The sequence below is a fragment of the Mus caroli genome, unplaced genomic scaffold (assembly GCF_978045245.1).
Source record: "Mus caroli unplaced genomic scaffold, Mus_caroli_1 scaffold_1, whole genome shotgun sequence".
Lineage (NCBI taxonomy): Eukaryota > Metazoa > Chordata > Mammalia > Rodentia > Muridae > Mus > Mus caroli.
In genome coordinates this window covers 91,560,196-91,566,359 of record NW_028227256.1, presented here as the reverse complement: position 1 = coordinate 91,566,359, position 6,164 = coordinate 91,560,196, and the positions used below count along the sequence as shown (strand labels likewise).

Genomic DNA, 6,164 nt, shown 5'->3' with positions numbered 1-6,164 from the left:
ATATTTTATGATATAAGTAAGTGGTGTGAAGTGGGCTTGCCATCAGTGTGTGGAGGGTAACATTATCAATAGCCTTTTGAATTATAAAAAGTGTTATTAAAAAAAAACTCATGCAAACCTACTAGTGTAGAAGCTTACTAAAATAGCTTCAGCTTGAAAACTATGAGGATTATAATACAGATGTATTCTGTTTCTTTTGTTACATATGTGTGTTTGTGTGTGTATAAAACTTAAGCATATATTGTGACATTTTTCTGAACAAAATGCTTCTTAGTACAATTTTAAAAGTGATAGTCTTTTTCCATCTCAGCTAGCTCCCAAATAAGTAAACCTGAGACAAAAGATTTATTTAATAGACTTACAGCCCAGTAGCTGAGCAGTTATTAATCTATTCAGTTCCTCTAAGCTAATCTGGCTACCTCCCAGACAAAAGCCTCGAGATACTCGCGTTTTAGTAATGACCTAGCTCTCTCTGCTCCAAATATGTTCTCATGGTGTCTCTCGACTTTCTCCTCTTGGTGACTTCTCTTTCTTCTCTCTCTACACCTTCCCTGATACAGATGTGGATGCTTACAGACAACGATCAGACTGAGCAAGGGGACCCCAGTTGTATGCCAAGTCAAGCCCTATTCTCTGCACTGCTCAGCCATTGGCTGATCAGCCTTTACCGACAATTCAGAGAATAAATGTGGAGGAATGGTTACACAATATTGAAATGGAAGATTCTTAGAATAAGCATTACAATGTCATGTCCAGATTGCAACCATATGTGGGAGAAGAAATAGGCACTTAAATAATACAAAGATAGTCTTTACACAATGCACGATTACATTAAGCCTACAAATGCTGATATATTCTTGCATAATGAAATGTAGACAATTGAACCATTTGTTTTGGAATAGAAGATATAGTAATTAATATGCATTTCTTTGTTTAAAAGCAATTCACAGTCCTTAGTTACCTGAATTGTACATGCAATTTATTATAGTTCCTCTGCTGTGTCTGGCATCTGAAAGCAAAAGACTTGATGGGTATATGCTTATATTATAAAGAGAAACATACAAATATCGACTATGAGACTAGAAGAAATTTCAAACAGCCAGGATAATAATAATAATAATAATAATAATAATAATAATAATAATAATAATCAAACCTATTGCAAATGTGTCCATGTGCATCAGTAGATGGCAGCGAGAAGAGTGTTTATATCTATGCTCAATGCTTTGACCTATGAACATCTGAATGATTAGTAGCTTAACATTCTCTAAAAAGTTGGAGGAAGGGATGAGTTGGGGAGGAGATAGCCTGAAATGACCACCAGTCTGGTGCTAGGTAGCCCAGACAAGAAGCTTGTCTGAGATGACTTCCAGTCTGGCACCAAGGCAGGTCTGGATGGGCTCCCAGGATGAGAAGCAAGATGAAAAGCTAGAGACTAAAAGAACCCTGCCTGGAACCCTAGTCCTGAGCAGGAGTGAGCCCAAGACAAACTACCTTTGAAAGGGAATATTATGACAGGCTGGGCAAGGAGTGAACCTAAGAAGACACCAGACTGACACCATGCGGCCCTGACAGTAAGTTAGCCTGGGATGATCACTAGTCTGGCATTGTGCAGTTCAGGGGATGGGGCGGGGGGGGGGGGCATGCCCTAGGTGACCCCCTGCCCAGTGTCATAATGCATGAGCAGAACATAATACTCTTGAGAGCACTCATGAGATGAATCTAGACATTCAGGCCAGGGTTTCCACTATGAGAAGCAAGTAAGTAGTAGAGAAATGAAAGAGAAAGAGAAACGGAAAGATGTAGACACAATGAAACTAGGCCGAACTTGAGACGCAAGAGTAATAAGGAACAGGCTGATATGAGTAGCTGGTGATGCCACCTGGGACTATGCTAAAGTCCTGGCTCACGATGCCCCCTGGGGGTCCATGTCTGGTTCATCATTCCTGCAGTAGCAGGGGTCTGTTACCACCAAATGTCAGCTGGATGTCTGGGTTGTCATATCTGGGAACATGTTGATGTCTAAGGGTTGTGCAGAACAGGCCCCATCCCTTCCCTAAGCATTGTGGGAGAGCTGGCCCTGGAAGCATTAAAGCAGAGGCAGCTGGAGAGCCAACACTGAACATTTAGGGAGATGCGGGTGAGTGACTATGAGGATATGAAGGCTAGATGGTCCTACCACTCATCTCCCAAGCAGTGGCATGGACAAGGAAGAGGTAGCCTCATACTTCCTCACCCCTCATCAACTGTGGCAGGTGGGAGAGCTGGTCATCAGAATGGGAGAACGATTCCTGCAACTCAGTTGGACAGCTCTGACCTTGTTTCTGGCGAACCTGCCCCAAGAGCATAAGCACAGAAGATCCTCTTGTCTGAGGGGCAGTGATACAGAGGAGGGAGAGATGTACTCTTCCTGAGTCATCTGTGGTAATGAGGAGAGCTGGCCCTAGGATCATGAGAGCAGGAAAACTGGCCATGACCCTTACCAGTTGCAAAACTCCACAGAACAGACCCAGTACCTTGCCTGGGCACTAGAATAGAACTGGCCCTGATTACAGGAGTTGCTGGTGAGCTGGCCTTGAGGTCATGAAAGCAGGAAAGTTGGCAGGGTGACCAGCTCAGATACCTTTCAGTCCTTGATCTAGGACTTTGAATCGACCCTCCCCAACATCTACCCAATTGATCAACTGCTAGAACACATGAATGGGAGGGTCCTGCAGATCCAATAGTATAGGATCTCCCTGACACAAGCAATAACAGGACATCTGAGTGAGGTTCCAGTATTGATAGAGGAGCAGAAACCAGAGGCCTCATTCCAGACTAATTAATTAGTCATTGCAATGAACATTTGCAAGCAAAGCAGTGTCGACAGAAGGAATACTGTGGGATAGACTGTAACATACTATAGCTTCTACTATGAGATCTTGTTTTCTCTGTTGGAGCAAAGGTTGCAAGGGTAGAGGGCAGGTGTGAGGGGAGGGAGGTGATTGGGATTGGAGTACATGGTGTGAAATTCACAAAGAACCAATGAAAATAAAATAAAACATAAACAAGGAAATAGAAAAAAATATCAACTCAGTGCACAAGCTCATTGTTCTGGAAAAAAACTGGAATTGAAACATAGACATTCATTTAGGAAAGGCATCCAATTACTGAAGAACATAGACCAAACACTGAATGGTTACTTTGCAGGAATGGTTAGGGTCCATGGATAGTTGTATGAACAAAGTAATGGAACAAAACAAATAATGATAATATCTGTTGTGGTAAATCTCCAACCCAAATATGCCTCAGCAAGGACAACACAACTCAGTTAATATGAATATATGCTGTGTGCCTAGATTAGGCAGATCTACCACTACAATATCATCTTCCACATCTATGAGACCCCTTAGAACTTGTGGTTTCTCCAGACCATGTGCTTCTGCTCTGCTTTTCTTCTTCCTCCTCCTCTGTATCCTCTCCCTCTTCCATTTTCTCCTTCTCTCTCCCCCACCTTCTGCTCCACCTTCCCTCTTATCTGCCCAATCATTAGCTCTCCTTTATTTTACATATTAACGTTGTAAGCAGGTTTACAGGAAATCACCTGAGTGCTGACTCATTCCTTGTTCTCAACCACTCAGAGGAGAACAGAATTAACATCAAATATAATTATTCCCAGGGCTATTCACAACAAATGTCAAATGAATTTATTGAAATAAAGTTTCATAAAGTATGTAATTAGCTCAATCCTTTACCTATAGGTCAAATATTAATCATTAAAATAAAAATTCCATTGCCTGTATACACTCAGAATATACACAGCCATTATAGACTTGCACCACAGCCATCATGACGTTGGTTCTGAAAGAACCTAGTGGGGAAACCCCCACTCAACTCCCAATTCGGTGTGCACCCAAGAATCACAAACAGACTTCTTGATGTAAATACACAAGATAGTTTAATGGCAGAGCTCCAGGTCAAAACGTATCTCACACATGAGACAGTGGATTTGACCACAAGGCTTGAAAGCTAGGAGTTTTTATAGAAAAGTGTCTGGGGCTAGGGGAGGAATTGGCGCAGTTTCACATGATTGGTCCATTTAAACATCAGCAGGGAGGAATAGGCACAGTTTCCAGTCCTTTCTGGATTCCCAGTTCTGGAATGAAAGAAAATAAAACTTGAGACCTGTGATTCATGTATTTATGCCAAATAGCCCAAAGAGTTGTTTGTGAGCTTTGAAACCTGGGGCTGGGAACATAGCAGAACAGGCCAGAACATGCCCAAGCAAGTCTGTTGTTAAGACATTCCTGAGGCTGCTTGGCCATAAAGATAAAGAGAATGACATGTCTGGACTGGCCCAGCACCTCCCTATCTCCCACCCTTCTGACCTAAGCTAAAATGTTATCTGCATGTACAGTCTGCTGATGTTTAAGTGGACCAATCATGTGAAACTGTGCCAATTCCTCCCCCAGACCCAGACCCTTTTCTATAAAAACCCCTAGCTTTCAAGCCTCGTGGCCAACCAGGAGCTCTGCCATTAAACTACCTCGTGTATTTACATCAAGACGGTCTGTTTGTGATTCTTGGGTGCACACTGAATTGGGAGTTGAGTGGGGGTTTCCCCACTAGGTTCTTTCATTTAGAGATCCCACCGAGATATGTGTGAAACCCAGAAACCCCGAAAGACCCCTTGGAGGTACGTTTGTTTGTGTGAGTCTTACATGTTGTCTGTTGTCTAAGTGTGGCACCGCTGAATTTGTGTCTTGGTTTTTCAGTTCTGAGATTGTGGGTTTGAGTCCCACCTCGTGTCTTGGTTCTCAGTTCTGGGATTGTGGGTTGGAGTCCCGCACGGTGGGTTCAAGTTCTGCCTGGGTCCCCAGTTCTGGTATTCTGTATTCTGGCAGCTGCCACTGTGGACCATAAGGGCCCAGTAGCTGCAGGAGTGGAGACATCCAGAAGGCCCCAAAAGTGTGACCCCCTGGAAGACGTTCCAAGGGTGAGGGACAGTCAAAAAGATCTGACTGTTATCTGGCAGGGAGAGGAACTAGTGTGCTTAGATACTGGTGTCTTTTTTTTTTTTTCTCTGTTACTGTCTTGTTTCTGTTGTGGTTTTCATCATGGGACAACCCTTTGTCTCTGACTGTGGACTTGGACTGACGTTAGGACAGAATTTGTCAGTGATAGTTAAGAAAAACAACTCGGTGCTGTTTTCCCTGTGAACGGGCCTGCTCTCCGAGTGTGCCACTGACTGCTTGGAGGAGCTCTGCAGCCGCAAGGCCGGACTGGGGACTTCAGCGTCAGCAGTAGCAGCGCACTCCTGCCGAGGTGAGATGCCACTCAGGAAACTGCAACCCAGGGGGGAATACCAACGCTGAGGTTTCCCTGGGATGCATTTCGCCACCCGTGGGACAGGCAAAAGAAGAGGGGTGAGGCCTTCGACCCTGCGCTAGTCCCACCTGGCTCCATGCCTGCTGCAGTTGGGGAGGGGCCGACTAGAGCCGCCGCCTCTGCTGCCTCCTCCCCTCCCCCCAAGGTATGTCCCCCCCTCGCCCGCTGGTTCCTCCCGCTCCCAGGATCCCTCACCATGAACAGACCTCCCTCAACCCTGATCCCAAGTCCTGCCTCCACAGGACGGACAGATGAGAAGAAGAGAAAGACACTATGAGAGTGGCCAGCCAAGAGCGCAGCATGTTCCCTGGCTGCTTCTCGCTCCCCTTTCACCTGCATCCCATCTCTTGTTAACAAAAAAAAAAAAAAAAGCGCTTTCACTTTGAGATATCAGTGGCCCAGTACAGCCAGCTGTGAGAACTGTGCTCCTTTCCCTGCCCCATGTGTTTTCTCTTCTAGTGGCCCTGCCCTAAGCTGCTAACCAGCAAGGGAGACATTCGCCCACCCAGGTAAGGAGCACCTACAAGTCCAAACACCAGGCTCTGATAGAGAGATTAACAGTGAAGAAAAGTGAAAATAGAGATGAAAGAGATTAGAGAGGTCTGAGATGAGAGGGAATATTTAGAGGAAGAACCAGTAAGTAAGAGACAAACAAGAGGAAGAGCTGAGGAAGCATGAGGCTGACAAAGACAGAGACCAGAGTCAGAATCAGAGATGTACAGTGAGGCAGACTAGAACCCAGCAAAGTGGCACATGCTGATAATGCTAGCACTTAGAAATGATCTGTAAGGAACAGG

The 6,164-nt window shown here is 44.9% G+C and overlaps 1 pseudogene; it reads left to right on the top strand.

Annotated features, from left to right (window-relative positions):
* Positions 1–1,174: 1,174 nt before the first annotated feature.
* On the top strand, positions 1,175–1,265 carry LOC115032509 (small nucleolar RNA SNORA17; annotated as a pseudogene).
* Positions 1,266–6,164: the final 4,899 nt, after the last annotated feature.